The sequence below is a fragment of the Bombus impatiens genome, unplaced genomic scaffold (genome assembly GCF_000188095.3).
Source record: "Bombus impatiens unplaced genomic scaffold, BIMP_2.2 scf_0235, whole genome shotgun sequence".
NCBI lineage: Eukaryota > Metazoa > Arthropoda > Insecta > Hymenoptera > Apidae > Bombus > Bombus impatiens.
In genome coordinates this window covers 254,171-263,977 of record NT_176654.1, presented here as the reverse complement: position 1 = coordinate 263,977, position 9,807 = coordinate 254,171, and the positions used below count along the sequence as shown (strand labels likewise).

The 9,807-nt window shown below is 45.8% G+C and overlaps 1 long non-coding RNA gene across 1 annotated transcript in view; it reads right to left on the bottom strand.

The window, feature by feature from the left end:
• The window catches only part of LOC117151492, a 14,304-nt gene extending 5,763 nt beyond the window's left edge, over nucleotides 1–8,541 (bottom strand). The window contains exons 1-2 of the long non-coding RNA XR_004461478.1: nucleotides 8,268–8,541; nucleotides 8,017–8,203 (exon numbers count right to left, since the gene is read on the bottom strand). This is a non-coding gene — a long non-coding RNA (uncharacterized LOC117151492). The remainder of the gene's footprint in view (nucleotides 1–8,016; nucleotides 8,204–8,267) is intronic.
• Between the last annotated feature and the right edge of the window lie 1,266 nt (nucleotides 8,542–9,807).

Sequence of the window (9,807 nt, the reverse complement as noted above, 5' to 3'; positions counted from 1 at the left end):
CGCGCCGGCTGCCTGGCCTGCAACTCTCGCGCGATACACTTTTAATTGCGTCCAGATTTGCAATTCAGATTTCCTCAGCCGCGGCCCGACGCTTGCCTCTTGCATATACCCGAATTTCGAAATTCGCTCGAGTGCTGGCGAAGGACAAAACACCCTCCACGCATCCTGACCACCCCTCGACACGAGGGTGGCTCCTCGTCGATGATCTTCATCCTTCGACGAAAAATACCCCTCTTTCGATATCATTACGAGCTCGATTCCATGTAACTGTTGCACACTGTTTAGTGTTTTCGCATTATGCTCTGTCTTACGCCTTATTAACAAAGTGCGGATTCTCATGCGTTTTTATACTTTTATGAGCGTAACTAGAGAAACGCAGAAATTTGTTTCGTCCACTCTAAATATCATAATAAATACTCTACATTTGGGAGAATATATGGAATCGTTGCTTGCATTTGACTATTCCCTATCCATTGGACCATGTGTCACCCTCGACGAAAACTATGCGGAGAATGGCATCTATACAATGTTTACGTTAGCAACCAACGAATATACGTGTGCGAATTTTCGCGCACGGTGGTAAAACCGGAGGGACTTTGTTAGCGCGACTAGTGTGCGGTCGTGTTTACTCCGCGGTGTTAAAAGTTTTAGAGAAAACAGTCGGGTTCCCAAGTTCTACCCTAAATTCCCAGCCGCGTTGTAACATTTCATCCGAGCCTGGTCGAAGAAATATACCGTCCGAATATCTGGGTTACGATCTCCGTAAGAATACTTCGTTAACGCCTCCGTGAACACGACCCTTCTATGAACAAATTGAAACTTTGTAATAAAATATTTCCTCCCTGTGAAAGGCACAAAGTTGAACGATATTCAACGAACAAGTATGGAACAAGTTTTGTTTCGTCAGTGATCGAAGTCGGTAATGATCTTTAGGTTGAAATTGGACGGTTTACTAATAATGGCAGTTTCTTATTTTATGGTTTGTTATATCGTTGATACATCGTATAGTTACACTCCCGCTGACCAGTCTTTTGACATCATCTATTTTTATTAACCTCCGTTATTTAATGAAGACATCGAGGCAATGCAAGATAAGATAGATTACTACTACGTGGATATTTCTAGCGCGAAATTAGATTATTTGCAACTTAGAAGATACACCTCGTCCGACGTTTGCGTATATCGATTACTTTTAGCAACTTCACGCTTCGAATTGACCTCTCAAATTGCCTCCGAAAGAAATAATGTACGCGCGTAATCTTTACTGGAATTCAGGATACCAGTTTACGGTTATTGTTACAGTTTGCCATTTACGCGTATGCTGTACAGTTGAACGTTTCACGTTTGTTTCTTCTTGCTTTCCATTTATTTATTCGCTTTCTAAAACTACCTAGCTTAGCCATGTATAAGAAAAAGAAGAAACTACAACAACTCCAAACTACCGTAACAACGTACCACGCTCTACTAAAAATGGCCAGAACATCTCCAATCCGTGAAACTCAAACGCGAGCCAATATCCGTCTGAAATCCCCCAGCAAAGACGTAAATATTTCGACGGAACGTAGTCGTTCGATAAGCAAACAGAGCTTCCTTAACAGAATATTCCCATTGAGGGAGGAATCAGATTGGCGAGGAATCAAGGTAGAGAAATACGGCTCGCGGGAGGGTGGCTTTTAAAAGGAAATCGTGCGCTCTATGACCGGTATAATTTCTTTCTGTACTCCTTATCGTTTTTCCAATATATGCCCGGCAGATGCTACCGTTCTGCCGATAAGATGACCGTGCACGAGTATCGAGGACAGAAAAGGGGGATGAGAGATCGATCGCTCCGATTCTCTCCTTTTGAAGGAGCCGCCGTTAACCTCGTCGTACAGGCTCCTCGAACACCGTGATACGTTCTCGTTCGAACGACAGTGTGTTGGCAGTGCAAAAGGGGGCCAAAGGCGCTCTCTATCGCGGCGGGTGTTGCCATGACACCATGGAACCTCCACCCTGCTTCTAAATCTTTCTCTCCTCTCTTCTCTCTCACCTCTCTCGTCCCTCAGCTCGGTGCTCGCTGCTCGGTGTACACACAGCCGTGGGCAACTACAATCTCTTGCTTCAAATTTGCCGGAATCACTCGTAAAACAGACGAACCGCTTCCATTCGCGAGGCTGCGCTACTCGAGCTCCCTATTTATTAGGCCGGCACGCGTTCTCACGTCCATTCTCTCGGTTTCGATTCATGCCCGTTCACCCAGGATTTTTCTACTCCGGCAAGTTCGTTTCGTCATCGCGTACAGGGGATGACGATAGGGTCGAGCGTATCGCGATATCTACCCGGTTATTTTAGAGCCTTTAGATACGTTTTCAAAGTGGGTGCAATGGCAGATTGCACGGAATAATCATAGTCATTCGATAAAAGGGGTAATCGTCGTTTTATTAGCCGGATTTTCCATATTCGTAGTGGGAAATTAATATGGGAACGTTATCTGGATGGGATAAAGCGCTGTACGAGTCGATGAAAACGTAAAAATTGTTTGACTTTATTAATGACTCGTTATTTTTAGATATTTTTATTAGTGGATTATTCAGAAAGACAGTCATAGCGAACATAGGTCTTGTTCGACTTATTCGTATAATACGTCTTTATACCAGCTTACGCAAGAAAATCGGAAAACACCAAATTTCTAAGGTTATTAAAAGTACAATCTCCGTTTCACTTTGTACTACTCGAACACGACACGATAGAAACTGCAGCCGCAAGTGGTACTCGGAATCGTTTATTTCCCGTACTTGGCGGTGCTGCGATCAAGAAGAAATCTTCGATCTTACAACCACTGTCGTATTTATTCGCGAAAGATCTCGCGTTCGAAAGTAGCAGCAGAAAAGGAGGCGGATTTCAACGATGTAACTCGGTCCAGTCTCGTTCGTCTCACAAGGAAAAACGAGCATCGCGCATGAAACGTTATGTGAGCGTTCCCATCGAGAATTTTTACCAGCGTACCCGATTCCGCGCCATTACGCTTGCACCGCTTAAAGCCACGATGCAAAATCTCTTTTCTGGCAAGGACTTGCAACGTCCCTATCTATTCCAAAATGCGGCCTGGCTCAGATCCAACAGCGTCCTGCTCTTTCTCCTTTAGTCCTTTCCTCTTTGACGCCGCGTCTTCCGATGTCGTACATCCTGCCTTTCTGCACATTTCGCAGTCACCCCGCTCTGCCCACCCTCGCAAAAATTTTCCGCAGCGTACGGATCTACTTGTATTTTTTTACTTTGCTGTTCGTGCTCGTGATCAGCCTGTTACAAACTTCAAGCTACGAACGCAACAAAGTCTTGAATAGAAATGCTGTAAATAGCTAGGATTCGCAATTTCGTCGTGACATACGAATATAGCGGAGGTTTAATCAACCGGCGTCCGATTAATCGCAGTGATCGGTTATTAAAGTGGAATTAACGACAAATCAAAATGATTGGTTAAAGATATTATGTAACTTGTACAAGTTACTTATTAAATAAGGGATATTTTCGTGACTTAAATATCGTATTTTTGTAAAATGCTCTAATTTTGTCAAACGTTATAAAATAACATCGTGAAATAGCAAAATCTAGAAGGAAGAAGAAATACCAACGAAATTCTTAGAATTTCTTTCTATTATAATGGCAATGTGAATTCAGTCGAATTCAGTAATGTAAAATAATTATAAAATGAAATTACAAATGAAACGTTGCGTTAATGCAACTTTGGTACTTGATGGATTAACCGAGGTTCTTGTTCATCTGAGTTTCATTGTGAGTTACGATACAATTCTAAAGTATTCCGAACCGTTATTGTCAGGAATATAATATCGTCTCGGTGTATATAAATCATTCCTCGTTTGTTTCATTTCTGTGACGAGCTTGAAAAACGTAGAACGAATACGAGATATCAACGAATTATATGTTATTTCAATTAACATTTGCCGATTTAGCCTAAGGCTCAATTATTCCCTAACTCCCGATTCATCCCAGCTACTTTGCTCGCGACGAAGCCGCTTAATCGAAATATCACCGTATTACGAAATAGCTACGATCGTAATTTAATTTTTCTTCGCAAATAACCTCGATCGATTTCCAATTTACTTCCAGCGGTAATGTCGTACGTCGAACTCGGCTCATAACTCTCGTAAACATCGCAAAATGTACAAAAGCTACGCGAAACTCTTGTTTTTTCCGGATATCACGCGCTTGAAAACCCGTTTCGATTTTCATCCAAGAGCAAGCACACCGATCACCGCTTGCTAAAACGTTTGCCTACCCCCCCTATTCATCCGGTGCAGCTGAAAAACAAGATTTCAGCCCCGATCGGTAATAAATTGTCACGTGTATGACCGATACGGCGAAAGGAAGCACTGTGAGAGCTAGCTTTTCTTCCTTATGAAAATTTACCGTTGTGTACGCCTGAATTTATCGGGGGTTGGAATTTACAAGCTGCCGTGCGCGTGGCCGCCAGTTAGCCTTTCCAAACGATAAATTTCTTGGACCTTATCCAGCCACGTTCGTTCGTGTTTGTCTTACGTTTAAACTTTGCCCGTTGGAAATGAGGGGGGCGGGGGAGGTTAGTCACCAACCCTCGACTCCTCGTCTTCTCACAGAATTCGTCGCGCTTAATTAACCAGGAGTAAGTTTCGAAATTATAATACCGCTTTGATCATCGCCAGCTACGGTCGAAACTCGTGGCGTCGAAAGGTAAACTCTCTTCTAAAGTGTGCAAACGAACACTTCCTCGTGGAGTTTCTGCTAGATTTGCTCTCGCTCCTTCGTTTTCGCGCCCTTTCCCCCTCGTCGACGAAAACAAGGCGTAGCACGACCGAACAGCGGACAAAATACGACCTCGTTAGATGTTCTACCCACGAAATTACAGAGGCGAGAAAAAATAGTGACGTTTTTACGCGAATCGCGGTAAAACGGCTAGCTTAATTAAGAGAAGGTAACGCGAGCCAGAGACGTCGAGGGACACTAGAGATTTCAAAGAGAAACTGTCTTGTTGGTTGTTCTGTCTATTTGGTGTAACGTTGATAAGCGAGCGTTCGTCGATTCGGACCACTTTGACGATTAGGTAGCAACCGCAGCCATTTTCATCGGTAAGATAAACTCGGCTTCTCCTAGACCTTCTTAGCCTTTGTTAGGCGGTACACGCGGCCGGAAGAAGAGACGAGTCGCAAGGGCGTTCCGAGAGCGGCTAAAGAGCCAGGGGATAGGGTTCCAGTTAGGGGGAGAAATAGGGGATGGAAACACAGAGGTAAGCTTGAAAAAAAAAAAGAAGAAGAAGAAGGATAGAGGGGAGAAAGAAAAAGCAAATGGAAAAGAAATTCCCATTACTTTGGGGGAGAGACGTCTAGTACCCTTCTTCTTCATCTTCCTACCGGTCTTCGTCTTCCTATGTCTACTCCTTCGTCCTCTCCTTTCCGTTTCCTCCGCTACCTCCTACCGGTCTGGTACGCGGACTCCGCGAGACGCGGGGACACGATGCACGCATGTGCCGGGGTCATTCTATCGATTTCTCTGGTTCGCGTGGCAGTCACGAGGAGGCGTAGCCGGAGTCGCGCTCCCGCTGCACCAGCACGCCACCCAAAACAGCCTCGCGTATCGTCGCAACCGGGTTGCCTTTTCAAGGTTAACCTACACGTATATGTATACGTACACACAACGAACACCACCGAAAGTGCCGGTTTCCTCGTCTTGAGTGTTCCTCCATCTCCGTGAATACCAACTTTTGCCCGTTTTTCACGTGTGCCTCCGTGATCGGTGAAAACGTTGTCGAACTGGTGATTTCCGACGAATTGGTGAAAAAGTCTTCCTACGCTCTTTCGTCTTTCCAGACTTTGTGACCGAGTGCGTTCCTTTTTTTTCTACGGTGAGTAACGAACCTTCTTTTTATTTTCTTGTTATCGTTGAACTTCTTCATCGATTATTTTCATAGTACAAGAATTGGCTGGCAGCGTTTCTTTCTTCTTCGTGTCTAAACGTTCGATTTTGTGGAAAACGTGCGCGACTTTCGATTGCCCGTTATTAAGCGTCTCCGTGTCGCGACGGACCGTTTGCGAGACGACGCGACGGTCTCGATTAAAATTCAATGCGTCTCATTCTCTCGAGATTCTATCTTGCCAAATCATCGTTAAGATCGCAACGTTGGCAGAGTAAATCGCCGATTACGACGATCGAGAGGCAATGAGCTACAACGGGGATTAAGCGACGGCTAATTAACGCGGTCGCGTCCGCAGACTAGAAGTCGCCCTCTTCGTGTTTCGTGGAATTTTACCGGCATTGTCCGGTGACCGTAACTTCGTGTAAATGGACAATCGATCAGGGATACCCGAGCGATATCACGCAAACGTAATAGCTCCCTCAACGCTTTGATACTTGGATATTCTGCAGACACTCCAGAGGGGAATGACCACCGATCCTTGTCCGTGATTTATAATCCTGGAAAGCAAAATGAGAAAATGTTAAAGGGTTTACGTATCATCGGATATACCATTCACTGTGTATGAAAATTCATCCTAACGTTATCGGATCGTTAGGGGCAGTCCGGGGTTTTAAAATAAATCTTGTTCCCAAATGTGTACGCGGAACGCATCAACCAATTTTACACAGCCGATTGAGTTTTCTTCTTTCTTCCGTTCAACGAGCATTCGATTCGATGCGATCATTTATCGAACGTTCTCGAACTGTACGTTGATATACTTGGTCGATCTTCTGCTTCTAAACTTGACGTTTTATCGCGATACGTTCTTCGTTCGGAAAATTGACATTGAAACTATGAAATGGATTCTTCGACAGGAAACGGTAGTCACCGAATAGCAGAAAAATGCAGAAAAATACGCGATAGTCGACGTACGCGTTATAATACAATTCAGTTATAACGTAATACTATAATTCAGTAGGTGAAACAGACCTCTGCTTAACTTCCAACTCTTCAATTAATACATTCGTGAAAATACGAATTTGCACAAATACCTACGATTCCATAAGCATCGGTAAGTCGAAATTACCGAAGGAAGTGGAGTTGGCGCGTCGATAAGTATCAGCATTGTGTGGCAGATAACTCTCGAGCGCCGTGAAAATCGCGGGGTAAAGAAAAAAGAAAGAGGAGGAAGAGGCACAATGCGAGTTGTCGTCGCGTGGAAACCGTTTGCCTAGAAGAAATCCGGTTAGCCACTCGACGTAGAGGCGCGAGTCGACAATACGCGGCTGTGTGCGCGTTTTCAGAGAGAATTTTTCTCTCCCCCAACGTTCCGACGCGATAAGCGCCGTTATCTTTTGTCGCGCAACGATAATCCAAAGAACCGTCGTTTCAGTTCTTTAGGCAGGTCGAGCTGCAGCAGCCAGCACAGCGATGAACTAAACGCCTGTGGCTATGTAACCAGGAGCGGAACCGAGGCCGAGTAATTCTCGAGCTTGTTACGAGAAGCACACATCGTCGTGGATACAGAAAAAGAGAGAGCTAGGCCGTTTTCCCCTCTGTCTACTTTTTCTCGCTTCCACCCCTTCTCGTGTCCTACACTCTTTCTCGTTTTTCTTCCTTTTTTTTTTACGTCAGCTCCTCACCCCCTCTCTATTGCTCTACGCGTGTGCTCGCTTGTGCTCGCGCGTGTTTCTCCTTTTTCCTCCTTTTGCACTCTCTGTCTACGCCTATCGCTTCGGCTCTGTCCCACCGCGTAGCGTTAGGTAATTCGAAAGCAATTTGAATTGACGTGCACCGGCAGAGGAAAGTAATTACGGGGTGAACGCGAGGCACAAGCTCCCAACCACGCCGAATCGTGTGCACCTACCTGGCCGTCGTGCTTCTACTACGTACAGGCAATGCACGCGCAACCTGCTCACACGTGTACACGATACCTCTGTGTAAGTACGTGCGTATACCACGGCTTCGCGGTTAGATTGATTAAAATTTACTATGCAAATTAGATTGCGCCTCGCGGTGCGGTGGAAGGCACGCGCGTACGAGGAACCTCACTGGCTGAAAAGATGAATCGTTATCATTAGCATTTTCACCATTGACGTTGGCTTCGCAACACCGGTGTTATCGTGTCAACGCTAAGCCATCGAATATCCCTGATTTCTGGCTGGTTTCTGGCTGATTCCTGACTGGTTCCAGGCTGGCCGAGTCGATACGCCTGCAAACCGTGTATCCTATCTCCCCTGTACAGTGTGTGCTTTGTAGTTCTCCGCGTCTACCGTGCTATGAATATTCCATTAATATCTCAGGAAAATTTCAATAAAAAGATTGTTAAAGGGACATTTACCTCTCGCCTTTAGTATCCTTCGAGCTTCTTCCTCCCAGTTTTATTCCTCTTTTCGCAGGGAGTGGCTTTCAAAGACATTCCTCCAGCGATGGCACGTAACCAACGAAGAAATTCGTCTTTCCGCTAGATCGGTCGGAAGCGGCGCGATTCGCGACAGGGCGAAGGGAAAGAGCACGAAGGGTGAGTTTCACCCCCGAGGCATGTACACGCGCGTGGTAGGCGAATTGATCGCGTTGGGGTAGAATCATCCATCACTGAGTGACAGTCCCGAGCTAAACCTGCCCCCCCCCCTCCCACCACCATGGAAAGGTGCCCCTCTTCCTTTCTGACAAGAGGAATGGACAGAGGTGGCAGTGGAGAAGGGGGCGAGAACGGAAAGGGGAGGTGTGCCAGAGAGGGAAAACGGTGGCGCCCTCGAACGACGGGTGACGAACCAAACAACCCCCTCAACAATACCCAACAGATCCCACGGGACGGTGTATTCTCTCTCTGTGTTTTCTCTTTTTCTTTCTCAACCAACCCTCGCCGTCCTCCCGTCTCGGTTTATTCTCGTTGCCGCTTCCACCGTACGACGCTGCTGACGTTTGCCTCTCGCGAAAATCGAAACGCTTAATTGCATGATCGCCTCGTTTAAAGTGGCCTTTCCACTTGTTCCAACCAGAAACCAACCACGGGAGGGAGATCGTCGAGTGTGTATTTAAACGAGTATTACGATTATGTTATTTAGAAGCGCGTTTTACGTAGAAGAATTGAGAAAAGCGGAGTAACGATGTTAATAGAAGTTGATACGGCACTCGAATTCGAATTACGTTCGAAAGACCCTCGACTATGAATCGAGTCATCCAGGTGCAAAACTGTATTCGAATCGAGAGAGACTTGCCTTTGTTCGGTATCGGGGATCCCAACAAATATTTTGCACCATCATACTGCTATATCATATCTCCCTTTGATACATTATATCGTGGTCAAGGCACCCCTATTCATCCCCTTACTCGAAAATTCTACCCACCGCTGTATGTTCGTTACTTCGTACTGTCTCTTTCTTACCAAACCGCGTTGCTCTCTAACTTCCACAAAGCTACTGTTTCCGACCAACTATATCGACTATACGTAGAGGATACTTTCGATGAAATTCGCTCAGCGAAAATTGTTCTTCCACACCTTTCCACCCAAAACCTGTTAGTTACACTCGACCGGTTGTGGCCATAGCGGTCTATTCAATTCCCAATGAACTCGAAAAGAGAAAATTCGACGGACTTGAACCGTACCGATCATTAGGTAATGAAAACGAACAACCGGAGGCGAATTCGTTTGCTCGAGACCTGGCGTGCAGTTGCTCTATCGGCGACGGATGGTGCATTACCCGTTCCGGGGTAGATGCACCACCATCCCCCCTTCGTCGAGCTCGTTTCCCGGCATTGATGTGCTTCCTCGGTAGCGCGACGGCAATTTTCTTGATCACGCGACACAAAGGGCGGAAATCAATAATACGACGCGGGAGGAAATACGTCCTAAATTGGAATACAAGCCGGACTACGTG